Below are 12327 nucleotides of genomic sequence, written 5' to 3'. Positions count from 1 at the left end.
CTTTGGAATAGAGCAGATGTTATGGCGCTTAAAAACTCTTTGCCTGATCTTCGGAAAAATCCAGCAGCATTTTATGAAGGGGTGGAAGGGGCTATTTCGTCCTGTGTCTAGATCTATTTTTTGGGTTAATTCTTCCGCCTGATATGTGGAGGTTGATTCGTAAAAATAATGATGAAACTCTGCTCGGGGGAACGTGGAAAGAAATAAATGAGGCTGATTTAAACAGGGAACCTGCATGTAAGCCATGTGATTTGATTTTAGACCTCCCAGCGGCCATCTTAACTAAACTGAAAACGCTTGTTCCTTCTAAAAAGATTGATTGGACCATGCTAGCTTCATGCAAACAAAAGTCAGATGAAACGGTGTCAGATTTCTTTACACGCTTCGAAGAGGCATTTCATGATTACAGTGGTCAATCGTTAACAGACGATACGGGTAGGCATTTGTTTGTAGATAAGTACGTGGCTAATCTCCTACCGGAGATTGCGAAGAGATTAAAATCAAGTGAAAGTTCCTGGGCCACGGCGACCCCTGCATCTTTGTTAACTATGGCTCAGTATTATGAGCGGTGTGGTAAATAAATTTTACCGATGCATTTTTCCATATAATTATCAATACAAGACAGCTCATTCAAATGAGAGGCAGAGTCCGTGGTATCCGAGTCATACGGGCTTTAATGGACAATGATCCTCGAGGATGGGATATCATGTTCCATCACCTCTAACGTTCAGGAAGGGACATTCAACGTTTTATTAGCATTGCACATTATATATAGTAAAACGATACAGTTGAAACCAATACAGTAGGCGTAACAGGTGAAAAGAGAGAGATAAGAACACATGTGCGTAATAGGAGGCGTGAAAAAGGGCGTACACATGGGCGTGCACAGTACATGTCAGAGAAACGTCATAAGATACGTCACATGTGGGTGGATGCAAAGAGAAAGTTGCAGGATCAGCAGAAACCCTTGACCTGCATGCGCGCGCAACTAGCATGACGTGTAACCGGGGAGAACTGGGGCTTTGACTTTAGCACTAGTGGAGGAGACTGGTGTCTGGAATGTCAGGGCAACCTGTACCTATAGCATATCTAGTATCTTATGTTTGGAGGATGTAGTGTCTGAAGTAAAAGGTCTCTCGGGCAGGGGCCATTCAATACTGAATGCTAGTGCGTGCATACGTGTCTTGGTGCAACGTGCGGAGCCATGGGCCTACCATGGTAACGGATTCAGTAAATCACTTGCAAGGAGGACAGAAAGGCCGGGCCCTTTGCTCTGCAGCCGGGAATATGTTTACCTATTTCACTAGACTGGAATGTGTTTTCGAGGAGGCTGAGCAGATAACTGTAGGCAAAACATGAATTTGGCAGGCAGTCCAGGCCGAGCCGGGCACCGCTGCGCTGAAAGGAAGTAAGGCAGGGGTCAGGGATGCGTACAGCTTTCGGAGACAGGAGAGATGAGGCAAAGAGGCCTCGTTTAAGGGCCTAGCTCGACTGGGCCAGGAAACATGGAGAAAAGCGTGTGCGAAATTCAAAAGTGCACCATATAAAGACGTTGGCACCGTATGCCTAGAAGCCTAATTAACGGGATTTCTTTGCATGACTGGATAGCTAACATGTTAAGGTTGGACGCAAATGTATTTGCGTCTTTCTAGCATGTACAGAACAGAAGTTACACGACATACATGGAACATGGGTGCATGGATAGGGTGCGAGTGGGGGACACATTAGCTACCTGAAAATTTCTATTACCTCATTCCCTCCTTGGACCCTACTACACCCTTTATGATATATCTATATTCATGAGACCATCTATCTGTTCATAAAGCATCATTTGTTCTTCTTTCTTTATTCGGGAGCGGGAACGTGTACTTGGACGGGGAATACAAGCTGTGGCGCACAAGCCGCAAATCGCTGGCCCACATTGCAGACAGAGACAACAACTGAATACTATGACCAATATTATTCCTAGGAATGACAACAATTTCCATCCCCAGACGGATATTACACTCCAGAACCAACCGGACCAAGTCCAGGAGCCTGGATTCTGGTGAATCAGATGAGCTATTTCATGAAGCCGAGTTATGGCCTTATACACGGATGGCGCGTTATTAGGAATAAACACGCAACAACTGGATCCGATGACTCTACAAGCCCCGCCCCTATCTGCCAGGATGACGTCAAGGACAAGGCGATTTTGAAGAACAAAAAGTCTCATAGCAGACTGTTCCTCGGTTAGGTTACCTAAAGCAAAAGTAGTCTCGTTCACTACTGCTTCTAAAGTTCTGGTCAATCTTCTAATTATCTTACTGTTTTGGACAGGACCTGTAAACCAAAAATATCCTTTAATGTAATCTTTGTACTGATCCCATGATGATTCGGAATAATCGATAACAGGAGGAAGGTCTCTCTTATGTCTCACGTGAACAAGGTTTGGATTTCTGTGATAATCAGGCGGGGCTAGGAAAACAGGTGGCAATAGGAACGCAAATAGCACGTCCCATCCCAATCCAATGGCAGACGTACATAGGCTGTCTGACCGCATATGAAATAAGAATGGCGAGAAGCTTTGAAAGTAGACTTTCCTTTATCACTGAATTCAACAACAGTATTACAATCACTGTGTCCTAGATGTACTGAACCATTCTTTCTGACGCATAATTCACCTTTCACTGGCAATACTGTAATAAACGGCAAGTCCGAATTAGTCTCAGACTGCACATTCAGGATCATGAGGTTAAGTGTAAAATTACCTAATCCATACACTTCATTTTCTAGATCTGTCCCTGTCCTCTGGGGAAGACCTTCTTGGTCTGGGAAACATATTTTATTCATGACTGTATTCAGGTTCCCCCATATCCAATTGCCTTGGGAAACCGTGGACTTACTATCTAGGGAGGACATTAGAGTAAACCATGCACCACACGAACCATTATGCGTGAACCGGTAAGGAAAGAGGAGCAGAGCTCCCTTGTACTTCTGGTAGGGAGGGAGTCGGCCACATACCCAGCAATTAGTGGCATTGCTGGTCTGGTGAGAATGGTGTAACATACGGATGAATGTATTGTTGCGCATGGCTAAACGATAGGATAATTCATGAGGGGGCAGGTCACTAAAAGTGTGCTCCACAGTGTCATTAGAGGAAGCATGTACATGTGAATCAAGAGGGAAAAAAACATGTAACAGTAAACTTATGCAGATTATCGTAAGACTCAGAAGAAACATGGAAAACAACGCGATGATGCATCCGCTGTGCAAAACTTTACAGTGCTTTTTCCTTTTCTCGTTACGCCTATCTCTCTGACTACTTGGGTCTATCTTATACATTGTCAGAAACCTGTCTGACCGCTTCACCCGAGGGGGACTTAAACAATTAAACGCTGTCTGACTTACTAGACCTTAGCTTGGAACGGTACTCCTCTTGGGGAGTTTTCTCTAGCAGGGGGAGTTTAAAGTCAGAAAGTGGGCAGTCCTTAAACGGATTTTCTGGACACAGTCCGTGAACTTTTTTCACATGGCTCGAATGCAGCCATCCCTTCCTTCCTTCCAGCTTGACCGCAGTCCTTGTTGACAATAAAACCAACTTTGGCTGTTTCCATCTGGGTTCCAGCGGACTCTTCCTGTCGAAGTTCCTCACACAGACGAGATCACCTGGAATGACATTGTGCGGTTTTACTTGGGTGTTGTCCGGAAAGGCAGCCGCGACCTGTGAACGACAAGATTGTAGTGCAGACATCAAGTAGGCCAGGTAATCTGTCAGCATAGAACTGTCAACATCAGTAATCTTACGGGGCATAGGCGTCCCCCACATATTCGGAGGCCTACCGAAGACCACCTCATACGGGGATAGCCCTGTCCTAGAATGAGCTACCATTCGCATGTAAAAGAGTGCAACTGGCAAGGCAACTATCCAATCTACACCTTTCTCGGCACATACTTTGGCTAGGCGTGTTTTCAGGGTCTGATTATGTCTCTCTACGAGACCTGCGGCTTCAGGATGTCGGACGCAATGGAACTTCCACTGGTAACCTAACAGGAGTGATACCTGCTTCATAAGCTTGGACGAGAATGGCTGTCCATTATCAGAGTACACAACACGGGGCAAACCGTACCGTGGGAAGAACTCACGTACCAGCTGTTTGGCAGTGGTTACAGCAGTGTAATCGGGGACTGGATATGCTTCTGTCCATCGGGAAAGAGCACATACAACTACGAGGACATACTTGAAACCTCGACATCGGTCCATCTGGATATAATCCATCTGGAGGACTTCAAAAGGATGGTCAGGAGGATGAAATCCACCCTGTTCCACGGGGACACCTTTTCCTGGATTGAACTGACAACAGATCATGCAAGTACGCACTTTCTGTTTTGCGGCTGCTCGTAAATGTTTGTTGAACCAGAGATTCTGTAAACTGTCTAACATTGCTTTCTCTCCTAAGTGTGCTGGACTATGTGCTGTGTTAATTATGATTTGAACCATAGAATCGGGGAGGAACCATGTGGCTCTTCCCTTCGTCATCCATCCCTGATCTGTTTGGATCCCTCCTTGTTCAGTCCATTTCTTGATTTCATCTGGTGTGGCATGTGTCTGTATGTCGAGTACATCTAGAGTGGGATCCTTAACTGTCAGGCAACGTGTCAGTGTAGGTAGATCAGTCTTTGTCATGTCAGTCGGAATGTCTATCTGAGCTGTGAGTTTGGCTGTTCGATCTGCCAGGTCGTTACCCTGGGAAATAGTGTAGATGACTTTGATATGTGCTTTGCATTTCATAATGGCTATGGCTGTAGGCAAGTGTATTGCTTCTAACAGGGCTTGAATGAGGGGATCATGCTGGATCTTGGTACCGTGAGAAGTTAAAAAACCTCTCTCCTCCGAAAGGACTCCGAAGTCGTGAACGACTCCGAATGCATACTGTGAGTCTGTGTATATGTTTACTTTCTTGTTCTTGGCTAGTATACAGGCTTGAGTCAGAGCAATGAGTTCTGCAGCTTGAGCAGATAGTGTGTCAATACGGTGTGTTTCTATGACTTCAGTTTCAGTGGTCACTGCATAGGCGGCCACTAATTCTCCTGTACTTGTTCTCATACATGAACCATCCACGTAAAGTGTCAGGTCTGGATCGGTCAAGGCAATATCTGTCAAGTCTTGTCGGGGCTTCGTCACTGTATTAATGACTTCTACACAGTCATGTGGTGCTAGATCTTTTGTACTCGAGGGTAACAATGTGGCAGGATTAAGTATGTTGCAGTGTCTGATTTCTATGTGTGGCTGGAACAGTGTCAATTCATAACCTGTCAGTCGTGCTATGGTCAAGTGCTGAGTCTGGGTACGGTTCAGAAGAACTTCCACGGAATGTGGAACCTGTACTGTCAAGGGATGTCCTAACACTATTGAATGGCTTTGTCTGATAGCTAGAGCTGTTGCTGCAACTGATTTCAAGCACGCAGGCAGAGCCTGGGCTACTGGATCCAATGTACTAGAAAAATAAGCACAAGGCTTATGGTGTCCTGCTTGATCTTGTGTGAGAACAGATAATGCTGTGCCATCACGTTCTGTGACAAAAAGTGTAAAAGGTTTACTGTAACATGGTGTCGCTAAAACTGGTGCTTGACATAAAGCTTTCTTCAATTCATTAAAAGCTTGTGTATGTTCCTGAGTCCAAGGGAGGACAGTCGAAGTCGCTGCCTCCTGTGTTGTCAACTGTATGAGTGGCTTGGCTAGAAAAGCATATTGGGGAATCCATTGTCTGCAATACGAAGTGAGGCCAATAAAGGCCCGTACTTCCTTTTGTGTCTTGGGTTGTGGCAGATGTGCTATTAACTGGATACGATCTGGTGTCAACTGTCTACCCCACTTGGACAGCAAGTGTCCAAGGTATACCACTTGCTGGGCACAGAATTGGAGCTTCGAAGGGGACACCTTGTGCCCCTTTTCGGCCAGAAAATACAAGACTGTCAGTGACGCGCGCTCGCAGTCACGTTCGGTCCGTGCTGTGATCAGTAGATCATCAACATACTGTAGTAGAGCAGTGTCAGTAGGCATGTGAATACTGTCCAGTTGTCTTTTCAAGGCTTGGCTGTAAATACTAGGACTTTCCGTGAACCCTTGAGGTGCACGTGCAAATTTGAAGCTTCGGCCATTTAAACAGAAACCGAAAAGGTATTGGCTATCAGGATGAATGGGGACGCTAAAGAAGGCGTTCTTAAGATAAATTACAGTAAAGAACGCGGCTTCGGAATCAATGGCAGTCAATAGTGACGAAATATCTGGGACCACTGGGTACTGTGGTACTATACATTTATTGAGTTCTCGAAGATCGATCACCAGTCGATAGACTGGAGGTGCATTTGGGTCTGTTCGTTTAAGAATCGGAATGATAGGAGAATTACATACATTGGAGTTAGTTTCTACAACAACTCCTTGGGCAATGAGTTCGTCAATAATTTTCAGTAAGGCTGCTACAGCCTCGGGGGGCAATTTGTATTGTCGGATTCGGGGCAGTACAACACCTTGCTTGAGTGTGACACGATAAGGAGTAATGTGCATACAACCTACATCAGTTGGACCTTGCGCCCATAAATGCTGTGGAACATTTTTCAATCTTACATCAAAATCTCTCAACACATAATGACCCTTAAAATCACGAAGGAATAATCTCACTCCTTCCGAAGAACAACATATAACAGCTCCTAGAGCTTTCAGTGTTTTAATACCAAGCAAGTTTTCAGGACATGCTTTCGTAAGTAACAAATCTGTAGTACGGGACAATGGACCAACTGCAAGGGGAACTGGCTTTGATACTTCGTTAACAATAGGCTTTCCTGAAAATCCAAGGGAAACATTCTGTGAGCCTGAGAGGGGTGCCCCTGGAACCTCGTCATGACTAATGGTAGTTCTGCTCGCCCCTGTGTCAATCAAAAATTTTCTGTCTTTCCCTAATACCTGACTTTGTACATAGGGACCATCTTGATATACAGGAACCTCGATAAGGGGCAAGCCAACCTCCCTCTCTAGGCTGTTTCATGTGTACTGCTGATAATCGGGGTAATCGGATTGTGCATACTGGTACATTTGCTGTGTGACATGTTGTGTTGCGGCAATGGGTTGGGGTTGGGGTACAGCTACTGTCTGTTGCTGTGCATTCTGTGGAGGTTGCGGATTCTGTGGAATATTCTGTTGAACGTGTTCTGGTCTAGGCGGACGTGGTCTTTCTTTCGTTTTGCCTGTAGCAATATTATGTCTGAGAACGGCACATTCATTTATAAAGTGACCTGGCTGTTTGCAGTAATTGCAGTTCCCTTTAACAGGAGCTGCAGAATGACTAGTCTGTGTGTTCTGCGTGTTACCCCTCCTCTGACCATCTGCTGGAACAGACTGGGCAACTAGTACTTTCATTTTCGTGTCTTTCCTACGTCTCTGCTCATGATCGTGTTCCTCTCTAATTCTGTTCTGGTGATACTGTAACATTTGTAACATTTGGGAAGGCGTATTAGCTTGCCATGTACTTTCGACTTTCAATACTCTGTTTTTAACCTGGGGTAAGGAATTCTCTACTAGTTTGGTCACAAAAAGATGTGGATATGACTCGCAACTTGTTTTCAGGCCACTATTAATAATGAAACATTTCTCGAATCTGGAATAAAAATCACTAGTGTCTTCGTCTTGTTTCTGTTTGCAGGCTGAGATTGCATCCCAGTCTTCCTTTTTAACTGTCAATAATCTAGGCAAAACCTGTACTAATAATCCTGGTAATGCTTTAGTTTTTTCCCCAAGACCCAAACCTGGGGTACGTCTATTTTCCTCGTCTTCTAATTCAGTCCAAATAATCTTTTTATCTCCCACCTCCCATTCTTTTTCTTTCAGTTTTTCATAAATCCCTGCTGGCAACAATACTTTTAACATTTTAAGAATGTCGGAATACGTGTAATCTCCCATAAGTAACATGTCTTTTGATTCACGGTGGAATCCTGCAGGATCTTTATCGTGACAAGGTACTATTTTCTTCATTTCCAATAATTCCATTTTGGTCAAGGAGTGTATACGAATACGCGTTCAAGCGTACCCCCTGTATTCAGAACGGGATGAACTTCTCGTAAGGGATTCTGTCTGTCTAGGTGATATGGCTGTCTTACTGGGGGTGGAACGGAAACAAGATGTGGAGTCAGGAAAGTTCTGTATTTATGACGTTGTTCTAGAATGATATCAATTAAATCGGTACCTAGGCCTCTCCATCTTCTCAGGAGTAAGTCTTGCAATAAATTATACAATGGACCTGGATCAGATTGCTGATTTTCATATAATGAAATGAGATGTTGGATCATGTATATACCAGCTAGTCGCTGTTCTTCTGGAGTAAGGCTCAAAAACGTTTGCACTACTGAATCATCTTTATATATACTGTAATTTCCAGCCCATTGGACTGCTGATCGGGCTAGTTCCTGATCACGTAAGGTATTAAGTTCATGATAACCTATTCTTTCTTTCAGTATTTTATCAGTAACTTGGAATACATGTTCAAGAGAACATTGCTCTGGTATCGGGGAAAGGAAACGTTTCTTGTTTTCTAGACGAATGGGTCTGTCAAAAGGTCTATCAAAAGAATACTGTTTAGGGAGTTTCACCCTACCTACGTACGCTATTTTATCCTCAATCTCTACTGGAGTCTCTATTTCTTCCTCCTCCTCCGAGGAGTCATTCTTGTCTGACTCGGCTTCCTTTTCAGCCTTCTGTCTGTTATGTATTGCTACTATTTCTTTACGGATCTTTCTGGACATGGCATCTATACAATTCTGTTTATCATGTTTACAATCTGCAATATTCTGACTCCATTTTGTAAGTACATCCATCTCTTCTTGAACAACACCTGGCCGATCTTGTTCCCTTATTAAACAATTAATTAAGAATCGTAATAGTAAACCTTGTGTCTCAACTTTCTGATATGCCATGGCTTCTCGAATACATTCTGGTCTCTCCCCCATTCTAATAAAATTATATATTTTGTCTAGATGTTCTGGCATTTCTGGTAATAACATCAAATAATCTGTAACACGTCGTAGACGTAACGAGGCTAACATCATGTCTCCTTTCTTGCCAGGTACTGAATCATATCTACAATCCGTAATATACTGTCTAAGTTTTTCATGTGTCATCGCTTTCGGAGTACGCTGCGTTGCTAATTCTCTGATTGTCATTCGTTGTAACTGTGGCGGGGTGCGAGGGTGACCTCCTATGGCACCTCCTGAAGCAGAAGCGAGGGCGTGACCTGACGTCATGGCGGGTAGAAGAGATATATGTAACGGAGATGGACTCTGAATTATATCTGTCGCAAAAGGGTTGTGAGGACCAATAATAGGGGGACCAGTAGCAGCAGCAGCAGAAGGGGAAGTGACAGCAGAAGGAGAAGTGACAACAGGTGCGGGAAGCGAATCTTGGCGTGGAGGGGTCGTGGCTTGATCAGCCAGAACATGCTGCTGTACATTATTAGCGGGTGGTACGGGTACATTGGTATATGCTGGAGCTACATCATCTAAATAGGAAGAAAGGAAAATGTCTGCTGCGGTCTGTTTGTGACGGAGTTTAGTCGGAACCAATGGTGGTGGCAAGTTAAGGGGTACTTCCGGGGTCGCCTTGGGCAGGCCCTCGGCAAGAACTGGATACATGCCTGTAATGAGTGCATTTCTTTGGCGGTCTAATTGTTCTAATCTGACCAGTTCTCCTTCTTCTAGTAACTCTTTTTCTCTGGCTTTTTTGGATTCTGCTCTACTTTTCTCTGTTTTTCTGATTGCTTTTTCTGTTCTTCTATGCGATTCTTTACGCCACAATTCTATGGCATCTTTCTGAGATTGTCTGGCTTTCTTTTTCCACAACGCTTCTTCTACTCTCATGATGCATTCGGTATCCCATGTCCCTGAGACAGGCCATCTAAACTTCTCTTCCAGATTCTTGGTGTAATCCACCCATAAGTCTAAATACAGCACAGCATCTAAGCCGTGTTTGTGGTCCATAAAATATCCTGGAGTGTCCCTAGGCGGGATGGGAACCGCTTCTTCAAGTATCCCTTTCCTAGTACCTATCTGACGTAATTTCGAAAACAGCGGCATGACTGGAGTGATTCGGACGTGAACACAATAAACACAGTAATAAACAGTAAACAATCATTCATCCCACGACATTAAAATACATTAAAACATGTCGGACTGAAATTACCTGGAACACAGAAAACACATATTCTGAGAAATCTCGAGATAATACTGAATAACTAGATGCACTGCTAAAACAGTACAGACAATACCGGTCCCATAAAGAGACACGTCGGACCGTATTCACCTAAGTGAACACGTCAGGACCAGGTCTGTGTACCCAAACCTGTCTTTACCGGGCACAAATTAATGAACCCGTCTAGATGCGTTCCCAACAACGGCACTCACCGGGAAGCAAGAAACTGAAGGCCTCGGAAACTGGACTGGACTGGACTGCTACGACATCTGACTGCCACGCATCACGCTACCACGCATGCGCTTCGGAACAGGTGGGCCTCCGGACACCTCGGACCTTGCTATTCAACTAGGGCTCTGGTCGGGATCCTCCGCATTCCTCACCGCCTCGTCTGGACGCCGGACCGCAGTCTCCGTCTCCCTCGTGGGCCCGAGGGAAGATAGCAGGAAAACCCGCAAACGTGCACGGTTTCCGTCGGGGCTGTAGAAGGGGTCAAAGGCCGTGTGACTTCACCGGCGAGTGGGGAAGGGGGGGTCCCTATTCGGGCGCCAAATTATGTGGTAAATACATTTTACTGATGCATTTTTCCGTATAATTATCAATACAAGACAGCTCATTCAAATGAGAGGCAGAGTCAGTGGTATCTGAGTCATTCGGGCTTTAATGGACAATGATCCTCGAGGATGGGATATCATGTTCCATCACCTCTAAGGTTCAGGAAGGGACATTCAAAGTTTTATTAGCATTGCACATTATATATAGTAAAACGATACAGTTGAAACCAATACAGTAGGCGTAACAGGTGAAAAGAGAGAGATAAGAACACATGTGCGTAATAGGAGGCATGAAAAAGGGCGTACACATGGGCGTGCACAGTACATGTCAGAGAAACGTCATAAGATACGTCACATGTGGGTGGATGCAGAGAATAAGTTGCAGGATCAGCAGAAACCCTTGACCTGCATGCGCGCGCAACTAGCATGACGTGTAACCGGGGAGAACTGGGGCTTTGACTTTAGCACTAGTGGAGGAGACTGGTGTCTGGAGTGTCAGGGCAACCTGTACCTATAGCATATCTAGTATCTTATGTTTGGAGGATGTAGTGTCTGAAGTAAAAGGTCTCTCGGGCAGGGGCCATTCAATACTGAATGCTAGTGCGTGCATACGTGTCTTGGTGCAACATGCGGAGCCATGGGCCTACCATGGTAACGGATTCAGTAAATCACTTGCAAGGAGGACAGAAAGGCCGGGCCCTTTGCTCTGCAGCCGGGAATATGTTTACCTATTTCACTAGACTGGAATGTGTTTTCGAGGAGGCTGAGCAAATAACTGTAGGCAAAACATGAATTTGGCAGGCAGTCCAGGCCGAGCCGGGCACCGCTGCGCTGAAAGGAAGTAAGGCAGGGGTCAGGGATGCGTACATCTTTCGGAGACAGGAGAGATGAGGCAAAGAGGCCTCGTTTAAGGGCCTAGCTCGACTGGGCCAGGAAACACGGAGAAAAACGTGTGCGAAATTCAAAAGTTCACCATATAAAGACGTTGGCACCGTATGCCTAGAAGCCTAATTAACGGGATTTCTTTGCGTGACTGGATAGCTAACATGTTAAGGTTGGACGCAAATGTATTTGCGTCTTTCTAGCATGTACAGAACAGAAGTTACACGACATACATGGAACATGGGTGCATGGATAGGGTGCGAGTGGGGGACACATTAGCTACCTGAAAATTTCTATTACCTCAGCGGCAGGAATTGGAGGCTAAAGAAAGTATAGATAAGAAAGCGAAGGAGTTGAAAACGAAGGTTATGTTGGCACAGGTTCGTGGAACGCAATCTAGAGGGAATGATAGAGGCAGACGAGGAGGGGGTAATGCGTCGTACGGGCACACGGATATAGCGAAGGATCAATGTGCCTATTGTAAGGAGTTTGGGCATTGGGCTGATGATTGTCCGGTACTTCGTGAACAACGTAGTCAGCGTGGTCGAGGAGGTGGAAGGTCAAGGAACAGTTATTCGGGGGCGAGAGGTGGTGGAGGTGATCGTAGTAGGTTTGAAGAGAGGGGCCGTGGCCAGGATGACCGTAATACTTTTGATAGACGGAACCATTACCAGA

This window comes from Lissotriton vulgaris, chromosome 3_1 (assembly GCF_964263255.1).
Source record: "Lissotriton vulgaris chromosome 3_1, aLisVul1.2, whole genome shotgun sequence".
Lineage (NCBI taxonomy): Eukaryota > Metazoa > Chordata > Amphibia > Caudata > Salamandridae > Lissotriton > Lissotriton vulgaris.
The sequence above is the reverse complement of the archived record's forward strand: the minus strand, read 5'-3'. Positions refer to the sequence as shown.